Source organism: Bombus fervidus, chromosome 9 (assembly GCF_041682495.2).
Source record: "Bombus fervidus isolate BK054 chromosome 9, iyBomFerv1, whole genome shotgun sequence".
Lineage (NCBI taxonomy): Eukaryota > Metazoa > Arthropoda > Insecta > Hymenoptera > Apidae > Bombus > Bombus fervidus.
The window spans coordinates 9,858,506-9,878,649 of NC_091525.1; the positions used below are offsets into that span (position 1 = coordinate 9,858,506).

General features: G+C 35.4%; 2 protein-coding genes across 5 annotated transcripts in view; both read left to right on the forward strand.

Annotated features, from left to right (window-relative positions):
- Nucleotides 1-16,640: 16,640 nt before the first annotated feature.
- The window catches only part of Mub (poly(rC)-binding protein mub), a 238,696-nt gene continuing 235,192 nt past the window's right edge, over nt 16,641-20,144 (forward strand). For 3 of the 4 annotated variants that reach the window (XM_072010166.1, XM_072010161.1, XM_072010167.1), the window contains exon 1: nt 16,641-16,946. The gene's annotated coding sequence lies outside the window, so the exon portion shown is untranslated. The remainder of the gene's footprint in view (nt 16,947-20,144) is intronic. The other variant, XM_072010164.1, reaches the window with a different exon arrangement.
- Eif2bbeta (eukaryotic translation initiation factor 2B subunit beta) overlaps nt 19,650-20,144 on the forward strand; it is a 242,431-nt gene continuing 241,936 nt past the window's right edge. Inside the window, exon 1 of the mRNA XM_072010171.1 lies at nt 19,650-19,661. The gene's annotated coding sequence lies outside the window, so the exon portion shown is untranslated. The remainder of the gene's footprint in view (nt 19,662-20,144) is intronic.

Below are 20,144 nucleotides of genomic sequence, written 5' to 3' on the forward strand. Positions count from 1 at the left end.
TAATTCGCAAATAAATCAGATATAATATCGTCGAGTGGAAGAAATGAGCAATGGTCATTTATCTTGTGCATTGAAAGCGAAGTATGATGCGAAGAGATACAAGAAACTTAATTACTGCTTTTAACATTTACATATATCTATAATTCTTCCAGACAGAGTCCACTTTCGCTCACATCGATAGATTTCTCTTGCGTTTGTAGTTGATAATCGTTGTCCATAGAAGCGACGTTGTCTGTTGGTAATATCATTATAATATCAGAATTATTAATTATTTCTAATGGACAGATTGCGAATCATTATGCGTTTCTAGTAGATAGAATACGAAAAATTTAGCATCCATTGTAATTAAATATTTAGGACAGTTTTAGACCTTCGTTCGTGTCTATAATAATACGAGTTTGCATAATTATCAAAGATCTACTAATGAATAATAATCCTAATAGCAAATTTTTATTTCTGAAAAACGAAACAAAGCTATCTACCTGTCGAAATTCGATAGACAGTGGTTCGGTTAATCGAAGCGTATAGTACGAAAGGAAACAAAAGAAAGGAACGAGCACACGATGGAAAAAGTAGGTAAAAATCGTTCGTTTGAAAATTATTCGCGTGTACATAGATTCTTATTGAGGATTACTTTGTTGTTTCAATGGAAACAGAGCTCGTGACTTGTAAAGAGCAATTTCTGTTGCTGCAGCGAATGGCAACAAGCCATTCGGATGGAAAACCGGTGTTGTTGAAAAAAGATGAGGTTTCCGTGACAAATGGGACCCCATCGATGCACGGTCGTCAGCGTGGAAATTTCTCCGTCGTTTATCATGTGGCGATGGGGCAATTGGTGCGCACGTGACGCGACCATAGACAAACGGGCAAAAAGCTCGTCGATTGATACGGCAAAATTCGGCTGTGTCAATTCTGCGGTACGCAAAGTAGAAATAGATATGGAACACCATCAACTCGAGGAATCTGTCTTTTATATATTCTATTCGCTATCATAAACATTCTCTGTGGCTCTAAGTTTCGCCAGCAACATTTTTGTTTCTTGTTGAAATTGTGTTTCGAATTTAATTTAATTTGTGTCTCGAATGATATTTTATTTATAGTATTATTGTTAGATTGAAAATCATATCTTGATTTAACGTGCTATAATATTTGACGTATTTGTATCAGGTTAAATTTCGAGAATTTAGAAGAACATCGGCTAAAAGTTATATTAAATCCTATTAATATTAATAAACTAAAAGTTTCAAATTGCAAGTTCATAGATCAGCAATCTTATTTTTCGTGAAATAACCAAGTACTTAATGAACTTCGTGATTCTCCTTTTTAAACATTTAAGACGACAGCAGAAAATTGTGCTCAGCGTATACTACGCGAAAGAAGAAAAGAAAATATTGTCGATTAATTATCGATGAATTTTTATAATTCTTCACCTCGCCCCGTTCAGTTCCCCAGTTCAATTTTACAAAAATCCTCCAGTAACGACTTTCATTGTCCGAAACTTCCTGTTCCTCCGGCAAGCCACGTTACTTATGTGAAGACCCAAAGTTCAGTTAGGATCGCGTGTCAATTGTAATCCGGCGCGAATATATTTCTCTGGAAAATGAACCATATCGCCAAAACACGCGTGAAACTTCGAAACTTTGAACCAAAGTTGCCCGGCCGTCCGCATTCACTGTAAATCCAAAGCAAAACTGACGTGAGTCGCGTTTCGAGACACGGAGGATGCCGGAATACATTCGGAAAGGAAACCGTAAATAATGTCCGCGTTGACGCGAAGTCTCCCGGACCAGGAGAAAAGGGAGCAGGCCGTCTGGTGGCAAAGTGTGGCCCGGTATGCACGCTCCTCTCATAGCCAAGCGACGACAGAAGAAGAGAAAAGGAAGGGTAGCGAAAGAAGAACTCGTAGGGGGCGGCGAAGAAGAGGTTGGTGCAGAAGTAAAGCGGGGCGAAGAGGCGAGGGTAGAGTACGGAAGGGGGCACGGTCGAAGAAAAAGGGGATGGAAAGAGGGAGTCAGAGAACTAGAGGAGTGTCACAATAGCCTGCAGATTGGAGAGGCAGACGGTACAGTCCCTGACCTGGCCGTGTACAGTCCGTTTTCAGGTCTAAGCGAACAGGCATGTGTGAAATAATGCTGCTCCTCTTCCCCTTCCGTCTCTTGCTCCCATCCGGCCCGACCAAACCACGATATTACTACTTGCACAAATACGGATATGCACGATAAACCGAGCTTAATAGGGTGCTGCAATGGAATGAATCGTTTCTGGTTCTCAATTCTGCCGATCTTTGCTTCTATGGCCGAGGGAAAACGAAACGGTCGTGGTAACCATGTTGGTTTTCGTCTAGGTTTCTGGGTTTTCAGATTGGCTGAAGAATGCACACGTGCATGTAGGTGTAATTCCTTGGGATCCAAGGAAAAATTCATTAAGATAGGTATTTGAATCGTTGAATCTAGCGGTGTGTCAGGTTCCTGGACTACATTTTTTAAATTCTTCGTGTTCGACGAAGAGATACATTGAGTTGTGAACCTGAGCTCTCGATAAGATTCTCAGAGCATGTTTTTTTCAATTCTTGGCGTTTAACAGGAAATACAGCGATCTGTGAATCTGAAGTATTGACAAGGTTCTCGGAATAAGGTTTTAAATTCCCGAGGTCTAAGAAGATTTACATTGAGCTACGAATTTCAACTTTTGATAAGGTTCGTAGAACCTATGTTTGTTAAATTCTTCAAGTGCAACAAGAAATACACCGAGCTGTGAGATTGAACTTCTGATAAATTCTTATACTACGTTTTCCAAATTGTTGAGATCCAATAAGAAATACACGGGCTTTTGATAAAGTTCGTAAACTACGCTTTTTTAAATTCTTCAAGTTCAATAAGAAATACGTTGAACTATGGAATTAAACTTTGAAATTTCTTAGTTCATAATGTTATTGGGCAGCGTTTCTGAAATTCTTGGGATATAACGACAAATACATTGAAGTATGAATTTGGATCTTTGAATTTACTAATTTACACGATTCTCAAATAATATAGAAATGCTATATTGATTTCTGAATTCTTGTCTTCGAGTTTACTTGTTTCTAAGATTTTTATTGTACATTTTAAAATCCTTAGTTTATAACATTCCATAATCTTCGACCTTGTACTTTAGCACTGTAATTGTTCTTGAAAATACAAGTGCGTAAATAACATTGATTTATGAAGGATTCTGTTTGTGTGTTCCATGCACTGTGAAGAAAAGGAAATTGCAGAAAATTGCACCCGGGAGTATAAGATTGGCTGAGTGTGTGAAGTTTGCAGGGTTAAAAAAGCTTTTAGCCACCAATTCTCTTTACGAAGTTGCTGGTTATAAAATGAAGATTATTGCAAAAAGTAAAATGAAATGTAGGTTCTTAGTTTAACTCCTGTAAAGTTAACCTTTACTACCATGACGCAATAAGACAGCCGCCTAATAGAGAAACTTCCCTCGAGGGACGTAAAGCTGTCAGTTTTTTAGCATCATTATTTTAATATTTGCTTCTTCTTGCCTTTTGAATGTATTGAACGAAACTACGCGATATCAAAAGATATTTTTTATATGAAATTTTCATAAATTTCCACTTAGAACGAATGAACTAAGATTCAAAGGAAAATCGCATACGATAAAATTTTGATATCTATTTTTATAAATTCTGATAAATCTTTAATAAACACATTGTATTTATCAAACTTGCTACAAAATTTTATTGTATCTGTATTGTGAATCTTGTATTCGTGATAGAAATAATTATAAATTTGAGAAGATTAGTAGAAAAAGAAGAATTTTTATAATTTTATTTTAAGTCTGCAATTCGTATTAAATAATTATAATCTTCTGTTTTTCATATTAAATGATTATGAATTTTCCATATTCTATCTTGCTTCCTTCTGCAATGAACTCTATCAAAATAATTACTGAACGCGTCGTAAAGCGACGATTCAGGAATTTCTCTTCCGACTTATTTAACCGGATCCCAGGAGAACGTCGAAGTTTCATGGTTCACGGATGAGGGGTGCTAAAAGTTCTAATAATCATAAGTTACTTACGTAATTTTAAGGGGCGCGCAATCTCGCGTGTACCTCGTTTGATCGTAACTGCATTCTGATGTTAAGATAAGTTAATTAGATGGAGTCGGTGTAGTGGCGACGTTGGTACAGTTCCGCCAAGTGAATTAAATTGTTTGTCGCCGCGGTTAATTCGTTTACACGGGCATCTGGATGCTGAGCGTGCGTCTGGAATTACACCATTCGAAAATACCGTGATCAAAGATCGTTTATGCTAATCACTCCATTGCTTATTTTCTAATTTCTGAAAAAATACCACAATTCACAGTGTAATTTTCCTTATTGTATTTTGTATATACCAATTTTTATATTACTATTTTATTACTTCATCTGATTATTATTTTACACGAATATTTGAAATATTTATCGCTGTTGGTTTATTCTGAAGCAGAAATTTTCATTCCATCTTTTACGCTAGAGAATACGTTCTTCTAACGAATCATCTGATACGTACAGGCATAGACATCGTCCATTTGATAAGAGATAACGTTTGTTCTTGGACAAAATCCATCGACGAGAGAAATTTTGTTCGATTATTTTATTTGAAAGTTTCGAATAACGAATGAAAAAACGAATAATATTATCTTGTTCATCATTTACAAGTAACGTATGATTATTTATTAATTCACTGTGATAAAGATAGGTCGATTTGAGTTTTCGGGGTGGGATAGAATATTCAAATTTAAAAGCAGCGACAAAATCAATTCCTATTCGATATTCAATTTCTATTTAATTATTCGTTATAATCGAATCAAACTTACTGATCTTTTATTCATACATTATTGACAGACTGCGGATTTCTGTGTAAATTAATATTTTAGAAAATATATTTCGAAACGTAGAACCTCGATAGAAAATAGTTTAACTTCCCAAATATTATACAAAAGCACTATTTCTATTCTGTATACGGTTGGATAAAAGTTTAAGATTTGTACACTAATGAATTTTAGTAACTTTCACACCAAAATTTCTTTTTAAGAACGATAATTGTCATCTATTATGTGCCATATATTACACTTGTTCATTGCTCATATTAAACGTTATTATATTTCTAATACTTAGTATAATTTCTAATAATTTCCAGTAATCTAAAATTGCGGATTTTCATGCGCTTGTAGAAAATTCGAAAGTGCAAAAGTGAACAGAATGCGCGTAAAGTTTACAAAGAAAGAATTATAAGAAGACACTATAACTTTGCAAAATGAATTCACAATTGTTTCTGTATTTAAAATTTTAGAACTTTGTTTTAGAATTATTTAGAATTTACTTAGAATTCCTTATTTTAGAATTATAAGAAGACACTATAACTTTGCAAAATGAATTCACAATTGTTTCTTTATTTGAAATTTTAGAACTTTATTTTAGAATTATTTAGAATTTACTTAGAATTCTTTATTTTAGAATTATAAGAAGACACTATAACTTTGCAAAATGAATTCATAATTCTTTCTTTATTTAAAATTTTAGAACTTTGTTTTAGAATTATTTAGAATTTATTTAGAATTCTTTATTTTAGAATTATAAGAAGACACTATAACTTTGCAAAATGAATTCACAATTGTTTCTGTATTTAAAATTTTAGAACTTTATTTTAGAATTATAAGAAGACACTATAACTTTGCAAAATGAATTCATAATTCTTTCTGTATTTAAAATTTTAGAACTTTATTTTAGAATTATTTAGAATTTACTTAGAATTCTTTATTTTAGAATTATAAGAAGACACTATAACTTTGCAAAATGAATTCACAATTGTTTCTTTATTTAAAATTTTAGAACTATATTTTAGAATTATTTAGAATTTACTTAGAATTCTTTATTTTAGAATTACAGGAAGGCACTATAACTTTGCAAAATGAATTCACAATTCTTTCTTCATAAATTTTACGCGCATTCTGTTCAATTTTGCACTTTCGAATTTCCTACAAGCGCATGAAAATCCGCAATTTTAGATTACTCGAAATTATTAGAAATTATACTAATTATTAGAAATACAATAACGTTTGTCCAACTCTGTCACAACACACGACACTATACAAACACCTCACGTTCTCGCAACTATTTCTTCCGTGATAAATTCCACTTTTAACAAATTCCAGGTCCATTTTCCCCTGTGATATGTATATATATCTATAGAGGTATCCGAGTACACTTTTCGCGTGATCTTAATTAAAAATGTTCTACGAAGGTAGCCCGTGAAAACCCACGAAGACGATAGATGGAAGGCGAAAGCGTTGAACGAGGTCCGATAGACAAACAAGAATCCATTAATCTGCGACGAAGTGGAATCGCGACGTTAATAACGCTGGCTCTGATCGAAGATCGAAAGTCTTCGCTGTGGAGATAATGCGGAAAGTAGAATTGAAAGTTCGTGATTCTTCATATTTCACCCGGATGGAGTTGGGAAATGACGGAATTACGTAAAACGGTGTCCTGGCGGCGATAAAACGGTGGACCAGACGTAGGAGAGAGGGTGAAAAGCGTCGTGAAATTCAAAGAACAAAGCACACAATTATTGGCCGGTCAGGAAAGTTCTCGTGCAGCTTCCGGTCGAAATCGATTGCCTTTCGCGGGAGAGACAGGAACAGAGAATTCCATCGAATTATTTATTTAATCGACTGAAAATATTATATCCACGGTTGATGACCTTTTTTAGTTGCTCCCTTCTTGTTATCGATAAGCTATGATTCATTTGCTCTTTCTATTTTTGCGAATATTTTCAAAGATGATGTTTTATAATGGGATTAAGAATAATTACAGTTTATAAATTGATGTACGTATATATTTTACGAATTATTTTTCCAATGGAAGAGGAAATTGTTTTAGATAACGAATTGTGGTAACGAAATGAATTGGTACAATAAATTATAGCAAATAGTGGATATAAGGATAATGGTACGTATATCAAGATATGTTATATTTAAAGAGAAGAATAATCGTGAATTATTTGTTATGTAATAGTAAGAATAAACAGTATGAGGATAACATTAAGAATAATATTAGAATAATATTCAGAGAATTTTAGAATAATATGAAGATATAAGCTACATTTAATTCATATTCAATGTATTCATGCAATAAAAATGTGGATGAAATACGAGTCGCAAGACTGAAAGTGGAAATGGACAGTTCAGACCAGACACTCGTCGCGGTCAAACTAAATTTTATAACACCATGACTCTCTATATATACACGAATATAATTTCACAAATGTGAATCACGAAAATATTTAACAATTCTTTGATTTAGAAAACATTTGTAAAAAAGAATAAATTAACTAATAGCGTCATTTAGGATTTTGCCATAAAACGTGAGAAATAAAGATATTGTTTCTCGTGCTTTTCCAACGCACACAGTACAATACATGTACAGTACAATAAAATCGTAGCACGCCATATCAGTATCTCCGATATTATTATATTTCACGGTAAAAAGACCGGAAATAATCGTCACTAAATTAACATAGCAGCGCTCCCCTCAGAAATCTATCAAAATTTCATCCAATTCATTGCTGCACGCACAGTCGAGCTCTCGCTTTTAATTTCACGTTTAACCGCGCAATCAAATTTTAATCCCACGGACCCGTTCGTCGTCGCGATCCACGAGGCCAGGCCGCGGACGTCAGTCGGAAGTCCCATAACCGCGGATTAATTTTTAAGAGGGTTTTCTTGGCCGAGTAACGTCGTTCCTCTTATTTCCAATTTGTAATGTCGAGTTTTCCACAAATTTGCCCACGATTACCCGGCCGGCCGGTCCCGGTTAGCCAATTTCGCGATATAATCTGCGAAATCCGTGCAATCTCACTCGTCTCTCTCGAGTTTCTCCATCCTCTTACTCTGGTTTATCACCCACCTCCTACTTGCTCTCCTACTTTCCACCCCCTCCGGATCACGCTAACTTAATGAAGTCCTTATTAACCGCGAGGTTAAAGCCGCCAGACGAGAGGGAGAGAGAGAGAGAGAGAGAAGTCCTCGAAGCCGGCGCTGAATCGATCGATACTTTTAGTTTACAAATTGCCCCCCTTCCGCCGCCCCCTTTCGACCCCCGCTATTTCTCCCTCCAACGCTCGGCACCACGGAATCTGACGCCCTTTATTTGCTAACGAGAAACATTTATCCCCCTTCGGGTCCGAGTTTTTAAGGAATATTGCGCTTCCTTCCTTCGTCAATTGCCGTCAGAGATCTTTGTTTGATCAAACGCTGCCGGATATTTCTTCGCGAAACGCTCACGGAACTTATGAGAGTTTCGCCAGAGCATTCTCGAGCGCTTTTAAACACACCCCACCCCTCCACATCCTGCAACGTTAACGAAGTTGATCGTCGAGGCTTGGAGATTTTGAGATCTAAATTAGGTCGATGATGGATGGTGATATTTGCGGAAATTGTAATTTTCGGATGTTTCAGCGAGTATTGTGAATAGGTTGAGGCTGCGTTTACATTGGTCCTGTAGCATTCCAGTCCAATGATTCAATCCAGCATTGGGTTACAACTGGAATAACGCAAACAATTCTCACGAACTGGCTATCTAGTGCTGACTGACGTGTACCATTCTTTTATCCTTTTCCTTTTTTTTGCGTAAAATCACTGCAACTACAGTTTACCATTTTCAACGGTACAAAAGCGATGAAGGCATCGACCGATTTCCAGTCAAACCACTGGAATATAATCGCTGGATCCAGCGGTTAAACAGGTGTAAATCCAGCTTGAGGTATTCACGCACTTACGGAAGATTGTAACCCTGGACGATCGGATGTCGTCACGGTGGTGGAGCTGAAAACTCGTTTTTGAAGTCGGTGAATATTTATTAACTGAAACTTACTTCGACTCGTTATCCTTCGTATCCGCTGCTTTACGCCGTTCACAATTCAACAACTTTCTCTTGTATCAACCCATTCTGACAATTAACCACGCAGAGAACAAACGCCTTTCAAGCCCCTTCGACTCCTACGCGCAAACAAGCTGAAGGGTCCGGGGCAGGAAATCCACAAGCGTTTCGGTAGCGATTTTCGGTGGTGGCTCTCGACTGGTGTCTCATTCGCTATAATTGCGTTGCAGGATCGATCAGGCAGGTGTGTGGCAGACGTACGGAGGACGAGCGTAATTTCCCGATTTAGCGTTTTCCTATTATCGTGTTGCGCCCCCCGGCGCAGCCAAACTCTGATCCGCGTCCCGTTAGTCTGATTGCCGGCAGCTCGAGCCGCTTTGTACGTCGATAACACGACGTATAACGTCCCGTGGGCACCACCATATAAGGGAACATGATCGTCGATCGTGTACACCAGCGTTCGTAAGTCACGGGCCACTTGGTACGCTTACAGTAAGCATAAATGGATGCTGTATGTAATACGCTAGATTATGGACTTCTATGCATTCGCAGGATATTTGGAAGCGCATTATTGCTTAGAATGGATGTAATAGAAAAGCAGCATAAAGAATATTCAAGGTATAGCGCTTTCTATAGTGCTTAATAGATGAGATAATTTTCTATCGAGACCTTATCTTTATTAATTATGTTTAACGAGAATACGAATTCGCATAAGAATCCCTAATCTTCTAACTGCAAAATAAAGTTGATACTCATTAATCGCGATAATATTACCCGTAATACACAAAATATGTAAAATATGGCAGATATAGCATTCGTTGTAATTCTTTTAGGGGGTGGAACAGTCTTTTATCTGGGTCCTATTTTTTAATAATTTCCATAGTAATGGGACACGTTCCGCGTTAAATAGAAACCATATGATACACAAAAATGCTAAAAATATTCAATGTACAGTATCCGTTTAATGTTTAGTGGTTGGCGTAATTTTTCATTTGGCTTCGATCTTTTTAATCATGTTCGTACGAGTGTGAATTTGTATAAATATCGACAGTCCATTTACAAGGAAACCTACATCATATTTCATTATGGACCTACGATAATCTTCTCATAAAATTCAATCTGCAGAATTTTAAGAATATGTACTCGTGCTGATTTGTTAAAGTTTGTTACGTTCAAATATCCAGTTGAAATCGACTCTTCTAGGAATGCTGTGTTATATAACACACTCTATATATGTAATTACCTATATATATATATATATTGCACCTATATATTACCTATATATTGCAATTATACATATATTGTCGCCTGTCTCTTTGGTATCGACGATGACACACGTTAGTCGTAATAAGAAGCAAAGGGTAAAAGGGGTTGGATCGAAAGTAATGGGCCAAGTCACTAGCAACCCTTTTAAGTCACGCGAGTAGAACAGTGCGTGGAGGGCGGTTCCCGAAGGCAAACGACAGGTCGATTTGGGGTTACGAGCTGTGATTGAGATCGGTAGCTAGATAGGAATAGGAGCCAGGGTTTATAGGACTTTAGACGCGTAAGAGGGCTGTTAAACCTGATGTTGATGGAGTGTTTGCTACCCTTATACAGATGTTTCCTATGTTTTATGGGACGTTTGGTAATTTGTTTGTTAAATTACCTTCTCTCTAAAAGATGTACCTTAAATCGTTTGCATCCTACTCTCGTCTTAATCTTCGTCAATCCTCGCAGAAATTTTGCTAACTATAGACAAAACAACTCATCGATTTCATCGATCTCGTAAGCAACATTGTGATCAGAGTACAGCAGAATCTTCATCGACAACACTCTGTATAATATTGTGGCTTAAACTTTTCCAACTAATAGTATTAATAACAATGTTCTATAAAGTCCTACATAAATTGTAATTATATATATTTCTTTATTTATCATCAAACTGAAAACTAAAATGAACGAGCCTTTATGCACACGTAGAAGTTAAATTACTCGGAATATTCATCTTAGCAACATATGTAGGTATATCAGGGCCAGTCAAAACGGTCCGGTTTGCGCTTTTTTAAACCAAAATTTCCCCTGAAAAGTAGCTGTCGTCGCATCGGACCACGGTTTCTCGTGTTCTCGGTGGTGTTCTCGAATACATCGCAGTGGCATGGTCGACAATGGCTGGTTGCTGTCTGGCACGACCTGTTGGCGGAGCATCAAGCGCGAGGCACTCCAGCGTCCTTAATTGCCGTAGACTCGTTGCTAATTAGTTTACATTACACTCTCCGTATCCTCTAGGTCCTGACCCGCTCGCTCTCTGTCCTTGTGCCTCCTCCGATATTGCGAGAGGCTCTTTAATGTCCGCGTTGATACACGCGCACGTGTGAACCTATGTACTTGTCACGTGTTCTTCGCTCTCTACCCTTAGCGAGCCTTTCGACGTCCTTTAGTCTTCTCGATTTTTAACTTTCACGATGATTAGCTAACGTATTTTATGGTTCTCGAATCGTGTTTTTATTTTCTGTATGTGTTTTGTCCCGACGTTTCGTCAATGTTTCGGTTCGCTTCTTCATGGTGAACGCTCTTTCGGATGTCAAATATTTCGTTTCTCTTTTTCTTTTCTCGTCTTTTTCATTTTTACTCTCTTTGTTCTCATGGTATAGCCAGGATTTTTGACCAACAGCACGCTTCTCTTCTTATTCGACGCTACTGTAATTTGTAGCCGTTTAGGGTTCGGCAATGAAGCGAATGTGGTCGAGGTGTGGGTGAGTGGATCTCGTGGTTAGTTGGAACGTTTATGGGATGTGGTTTGCTCTTCTTTTGGATTTCACTGGGATTCTCGTGTTAGGGTGTTAATGAGGTGCTTCGCTTGTATCAAGCATTGTAGTATCCTTTGTTTGTTTAGAGATTTGCTGGTTTAAATTTTCGTGTAGATTGCGGAGGAAGAGGAAAAAGAGTAAGTCGAGGAAATCTGTTTTAATGAAATATCAAAGAATTTTCCAGGTTATCTATATCTAAATTGATCACGATAATTCAATTTCATTATACGGCGACTGCACAGAGAACGTAATACTATATTACTTATTTCTTCGAAGATAAAGGTGAGCTACGAATGATGAGATCAGAGATCGGAGGTAAAAATAGCGTTAAAGGATATCGTTGAAATCAAATTATGAAAAACGCGGAACGATTCAACAGGGATTGCACAGATTACCGTAAGAAGATATTGTTTCTACGAATGAATCTCGGAATTTAATAGCCTTCATTGTATTGTATTGTTGGCAATTTAAAGGAGTCGAGTTGCTTCTAAGGATGAAACTCAAGAAAATGAAATAATTGATGTTCTTATTAATTTTTAGTATTCTTTAACTCAGCAGTGAAATACGATAAAAAAATTCTTACATTTTGATAACTTACGAATATTGGAAAGTTTCATATATTTTAATGATAGAAATTTCATCCTCCGAAACGAAGCGTAATGTTACACACATATGACTTTAACGTAGGAAAAATGTTTAAATTGAATTTCGTTCTTCGCATAAACGTGATTACAGATTTTAATGGACGACGAGCAAGTTTTAAAGTTCAAAGGTTACTGGAGTTGACACACATTTCTGAATCGAGGATTTTAGAATTCAATCAAAATGTCATGCACCGTTGATATTTTCTTGATATTTTCTTCAAGTGGAATGATGTTGTAAATAAAATTGATATTTTTATATCGTATCAATATTTTGATATTTCTTCATGGATTTCTAGATTATGTCGCATCAGGGTTAAATATCAATTTAAGTAATCAATTGAATAGAGAGAAATAACAGGCAGACTGGCGTTACATTGTTGACAAATACGGTGGTATTTATTGTTATTAGCAGTCTGATACTTTTCATTTACCTTTTTATACTTCTACCATGTTTTCAAGAATATTTGAAACTTTTTTTATATTTATATAAATACTATTTATATATTCCTCGTATTATATCCGAATTACGTTAAAGGGTCAAATGTATTAGGAAAATAAAATAGTAGAACAAGTTTAAAATGTAATGAAAGTTTAAAATTAAAGCAATTACAATTGTATCATAAAATTCTCATCATAGGTTAACAATATCTAACTACAGAATATCTAAAATAGTAGCAATAAAGGAATAGACGTCAGAAAATAATAGAAAGGAAATACAAGCTGTGGAAACAATAATGTTTACACCTTAGTATATGAAAGCTTAATATAAAATGTTAATGTAAAAGTTGATATAATAATCTCATTATACAAAACTACATATATTAATGAGATTAAAGAAATAGTTTATAGCTCTTAACATTAAACGTAGAATTCGATGCAGAAAACTGGTCGATATCGTCAAAATAATTAGCAAATAATTAGCAAACTTACTCGTATCTATGATATCAACTTTTCATACAAGCTTATAGCTGAGAAAGAGAACCATAACTGAACAACAGACGTGTTAAAACATAATATACCAATAATAATACGAGGATTATCTATCAGCCCAAATGATAATTTTAAACAAAATGTATATATAATGTAAATTTCTTCCAGTCCTTGTAATTTACCAGCGATTTAATATTATCACAATTTACCTTGGTATTATTCCGTTGTGAAAATCGGCTTGTCACGTACACGCGATTTTCGATAATGAACGTATTTAACAAGTCATTCGTAGGAGACGTTTTCCATTTTCAAAGCATATCAGCGAACACAAAGTAGCCGCTTTTCCGATATGCCCACTCGTGTTCTTCTTGTTTTACGGTCGAGGTGAAAAAAATAGAGAAGTTAAAGTCGTGGACCAGAAGAGCGTGGAAGTTTTAGCAGGTTCAGGGAACGATAGGTACTAGGAATCGGGCATCGATATTCAGGCCCGTGGAAAGCCGACCTAGCGAAAAGTTACGTGCCTTTTTCGTCGCCCGACTCTCTCACCTGTTGCCAGGGAACCACGCTTTCGCGTTTGCCTTGTTTTCCTGACGATCTCACGCTCTTGCTTCCTCCTCTTCTTTCTTACGCCATCGTTCAGTCGCTCTCCAGGGTATGTCTCGATTTACACCGCCTCTGTTCGATGCAAGCGTATTTGCAAAGGGACCCTATTTCAGCGATTGAAAAATTTTCCTCCAAATTTGTTGCGGAGGATTTTACTTTTAACAAGAGTAGGTAGATGAATGAACGAACCTTTATCAATCTTTTTGTGCTAGTCTGAGTATGATATAGTTTGATTTGTTCTGTTTATTTGTGTATTTTAGTATATCAAATCTATGGAAAACTAATGAAAGATTTATGATAGGACTGTGCTTTTAGCGACTGACAATGAATGGATATTTTTATTACCTAGCAGTTTTATTTGGTTCATCGTGCTCCATTTTGTTTATATCGAGTATGATATACTCTGATTTATTTCCTGTATTTCTCTATTATGGAGCATTAAAATCTGTAGAAAATTGATGTCAGATTTATGTTAGAATCATGCTTTTAACGATTGTAAATGGACGAATAATTTTAATGCTTTTGTTTGGTTTATAAAAAAATGTTCCATCGATAATAATTTATTCCTTTTTATCGTTTAATAGACTGGTAAATTATACTTGTGATATCGGCAGTCAAAAATGGACAGGGTAGATGCATCATCTAATATCTTTTGTTCTTTCATGATGTTTTTATGAAAGTAGACGTTGATGTGCGTGCTTGAAAAGCAGAAAATCAGGATAAATATGAGATTTCATATCGTGCTTCCATTTCAAAAGTTTTTGCATTTGCGCTATCGGCCAACAAATATTCCCGTTTTCTTTACCCCGCCGGCTTCCCGCCGGAATAATCCGTCAAGGCTACCTTATGTTTGGCAAAAATGCAAAGTAAAGAATCTCTAGAGTACTAGAGTGTTTCTCTCATAACTCTGAGAACTTCCTACCTACAGGCTGTTTGTGCATCTTGCATGCCATCCTACGTCATTGAAAAAGATATGTTCTTTCAGTTAACAAGGGTACTTGCAATTTTTAAAACCGTCTTATCGATAAAAATGATTTGGATTCTGAATTTATTGAAACAGTGATTTTGTGGATCATTGTAGGTATTAATTTCTTTTTAAGGAAAGTACTTCTAAAAGGAGACAGATAGAATAGGTCAAGACTTAAAGAAATGTCAGATTCATCAAATTTCACGTTCAGAGGATTCAGAACTTTTATAGCGTTTCACAGTGTAAGAAATAAAAGCTACAGGTAAAACTATCAAATAATCCTTTCGAATTTTACGCAGAAGTATGTATGAAATATTTATAGAGTTTTATCTGAAGGAAACCTGGAACGTTTGTAAACTGTCATTCCAAAGAAATCTGAAATTTTCACGTAATACCTCTACAAAACTTCCCCAGCTTTTAGTCTCCAGTAACCTAAAGCAGCCACAAAATATCATTCTAAAAAGATGTGAAATTTTCACGAGATGTTACTTTATAGAGACAAGGGACGAGCTTGGTATTCCGAAAAATATTATCTCAATCTTGTTTCTCTTTGTAGCGAAGTTTTATCGTGTAACAGAGAGTCGAACTGTATGCACATCGAAAGGAAGATCACGGTGTTCCTGCGAAGCGTGCGACCTCACCTGTTGCGACCGACCTCCTCTGTTGATCTTAATCGAGATTCCGCTAGCCAAAGTTCACAGGCGTCATAATCTTCCCTTCCTGTCTCTGGTCTCTTGTACTTTGACAATTCAGCACTAACGTTGCAACATGGACATATTGGTCAGCTTTTTCGAGATAATTTCGACCAACCTACGTTGCTTTTGCATTTATACACGTTGCATTCGGTCCTGTTTGTTTTACCTTATCCTCATATCTTCCTGTTTGATCGAAAGCCACAACCATGGAAAATGGAAGTGTATTTCTATAGAAAGAATTGCTGCGACACATATTTTATCAATTTTACGTCAGGAATTTAATGGAAGTTTTTCTAATACGATTACTGTTAGCTAGTTGGTTTAATTTGTAGTATAAATTAACGTAGCACTAAAATGAAATTTGTCGTGCGATATGTTTTAGTGTGATTTTGATGTGACATCGTATTTCTTTGGTGCATAGTAGAATAAAAAGTATCTCGGCTTTTTAGTACTTATGTATGTGCAGTGAAATATTTTATCAGTGCGCCTTGAAACGTTAAGATAATTCGAAGCAAAATGGTTTATGATATATCCCATTCTGTTCGTTTTGTCATAGACTAATACAAGTTCAAGAGAAGGACAAGAAAGAGCATGTAATTAATTTCTGTAATAAATGCCTGAAAGAAGTCATATAATTTATATAAATAAAATATACTGTAATATGAATACATAATAATAATTGATATCGTGGCAGACAAGAGAAAGTTTGGAATTTATACTTATATATAATAACTATACTGCACTAATAGTAATTTTATTGTATTAAACATTTTTTACTGTATCGATAACAGTCATCTATATTATATCTATTTATAATTTAATTGTATTTTATAACGATAAATATTGTTTCCGCAACTGTAGAGTTTTCCGTATTATCTATCCTGTAAACATTCTTCCATCCTCCACTGTATAATAGAATAATTTATGTCATATAGAAGTATATTATTTGAAATTTGGCGCGCGATAGACCATCCCTCTAGTTTGGAAATTCGAGTTTCCCTCTCGTCCTTTATCCCTGTTCCGGGATTGGCTATATCGGTCGGCGCACATGATGAAGCCGGATGCGCAAGCAGGATGCGCATGAAGCGCGCGTGTATACGCGCCCGCGAACAGTGTCGCGTCAGCCCCCGGCCCTGTTACACCACGTACCATCATCCAGGTCCAGAACCTATACCTGTTCTTTCTCTCTCTTTCTCTCTCTCTCTCTTCTCTTTTACCACCGACCGACCGACCGACCTAACCCAATCGACCCATCCACCGACACCACAACCTGGCGAACTTATTCGATTGCCACGTTGTCGAGTCAAAAGTCGATCAATCAGTGTTTCACCGTCGTCGTTGTCGTCGTCGTGGTCGTCGTAGTGGTGGTCTTCTACACGTTCATCGACACGCTGGATTAACCTTCATTGGCAAGTCTAATATCAGTTTTACTTTTCTTAACTTTATCTATTTGTCAGTTTCTTTCGTGCGATGTCTTTTATTTATCGGTACGCCGTCAGTATCGATCGAATCGCGGTGACGCGTTTTACGCGAATAAAGTCGAAAGATCTCAGCTGCCATTGATTTCGAACCGTAGTCACGTGACTACGATCGAACGAATCCTTCACGCAACGTATCTACGGTATTTTGTTTTGTACATGAATTATTTGATAGCGTAGTTTCGGAGACTGACGACGCAGTTATTCTAAAATTGCGACTTGCCACGGTAACAGAGGTTAGATTTTTTTCTCGAGGTTGACTCGATGGTATAAACAAGTGTTCACGTGTTATGTTTATGTCGAGGTAGGTGATGTGTTGTTAGGCTACGTAATACACACGTGTGCTATACTGCTTCGTATAGAGGATATCAAGACGATGAATGTAAATACGAAAGTTATTCCGTATTCAATCGTGATTCTGTTCATATGTGACATTTGTGAGAATTATTTAACGATATCCAATTTTATTTTCATAGTAGCGTAGTTAGTACAAAATATTTGTTTTTTATTCTAGTATTTTTATACTTTTTGATACCATAACCAGCTATAATTTATATTTGTTTATACCATCGGAATTAATGTTCTTATTTCAATTACTTATTACAGGTATCGCTATTAGATTTATTATTATTTGTAATTTACAGCATGAACTCTCTTGTCTAATTTACTTGCACATGCAGTTTTAATTTTTATTTTATAATTAATCGAAGATTTTTATCGTAGATTTACTAGACATATACAAGTTGTTTCCAATTTTTAGAAACAACTATATGTGACGAATTAATATAACGAATTATAGAAACTTAATTTAGAAACTTAAATTCATAAAACACTAGGCATGTAATACATGTTATACAACGTTGTTCTCAAGTTTATGTTAACGTACCGTAATATTTTAACATCAGAACTTAATTTTACTAATTATAAAGTAAAAATAATTTTTCTTACTCCACAATGTAGAATCTATTACTACGTACTATGACTTTGCAACGAAGTGTTTACATTAAGACTTTATATCAATTATTTTGCTTATTTTCACTTGTGCATTATGTTTCTATAATTTATTCAGAGAAATTGGAAATATCCCGAGTGCTATAATGACTTATAACGACTAAATACATAAATAGTATAAAAATATTAGTTTCTACAATTGACTTAAATCCACAAAAATATATAGTACAAAAGTTAGTTTCCAAAATTCAATAAAAAAGAAAAAAAAAAAATTAACCAATGAATGGAAAGTCGCGAAAAGAGCGGGAAAATTTGGTTTAGTATCTAACGTGGATAAAAAGGAGTATCTAAATTGATAGTTGTTAAGGAGAAATAAAAGAGAACTTTATCCGATTTTTTTCGTATCAGCGCGAAACGTTTAATCGAGTTGACCTGTTGTTTTCCTCACGGCGGGATTTTTCTTTTTCGACGACACTCGTAATTACAAAAGTTGCCGGGCGTTAAGCTTCTTTTTGCCCGTGGCTGTGCCGACATTTACGCAACTTTCTTCCTTTCACTAGGAAATGAAATATATCGCGGCCGCGGCGCTCTTTAAAAATCCCGTGGACCGTAATTTACAACGAAGGAAATGCGCTCAAACTTTTTCCCAGCTCCATTTTTCTCCATTTTTGTTACCTGCAGTTAGATTATAACGATCTGGTCCCGCCCCCCTTTTTTTTCAATTTTTTAATCGCACACATGTGATCGTATGTATAATAAATACATACAGAACAGAACCTCTTTGCTTATCCTTGCAATCGATGTGATCCATTTACCATCGTAGTGGATGCTAGGTTAGGTCGGGTTAGGTTAGATTAGATTAACGATTATTCTAATTATGAGTAGATTTTTTCAACGATATCAGCTAATACTATATGAAGTTCATGAATATTTAGAGAGATTAGATTAGATGGATAATTATTAAAATTACTAGTAAATAAGATTCTTCTTTTGATGGTTAAGTAATACTTTATGAAGTTCATTAATATTGATATTTTCGTATATGAAGTATAATACTGTATAATTAACTCCTTCAATTATTTTTAGGTAGCTTCAAGCTTAAAGGAGGTCCCTTTCCTAAAAGTATAGAATTTTTTCTGAATAATTGTCCATGTTGTAATTGCCCAAGCTTATCGTGGAAACTCTATTAGTCATCTAGATAATACGCAAATCATGTTTTCGATACGGAAATAGTCGTATGATGGAAAGACGTTGAATATTCAAGCTTAGCTAAGTATTTATAAACCGCGTAAGCTTTAGCACGATGTTGGACTTACGCACGCATAATAAATGTCCAACAGGGGCCAGTTGCATAAATAATATCATCCGTTTTAATAAAGTGAGACATTCAAATGATAATAGGAAGGAGTATCGTTGATATTAGAAAATATTCTTATCGAATTTGAATTTGTAATAGACACAGTGGAAGAGCTTGATTAACCCTTAAAGTAGGTTTCAGAAATAGCGATCCAACCCCTTCGTATTAACCCTTGACATTAACTGCTCTGTTTAACTTTGTTAAGTAAACTATGCATAAAACTATATATTATATATACTTGCGGTATATATTTAGGAAAAAGACTATAGATTTATGCATAAAGTAGTTAAAGGTGACCTTGCAGATTTATTAAAAAAATTATGTAGAAAAAATTTAAATTCGTTATCTTGGATATTTTCCAAAATTCACGAAATCATTCAATTTATTTTAAAAATTATATAAGAAAAATTTTATCTTCTCATTATGAATATTCTTAAAAATTTCTGATATCGTTCAATTTATTTCGAAAATTACACGTATATGTAAAAAAGAATTTAATGGTACCGTCTTGAATATTCTTAAATATTTGTCATGTCATTTACGAGAGAAATTAAGTACAATATTTATTGGTGTATTAACAATGAATATATTAATAGGAGGGTAGTCACGTTATGTGGTTTACCGTCGTCTCTGCATGAATAAATATTAAGTTTCGTATTTGTGCTTCGTTACACGGCGAATCAGAGATAACGAGATATAACTGAACTTCGAACTAGCGCATAATAATAATGAGAGCAATTTTTATTAATGCGGAAATGCTCACGTCAAGCGCCTCGTTAATTAATATTTAACAGCAATCGTTGTACGGTGCCGGATAAATC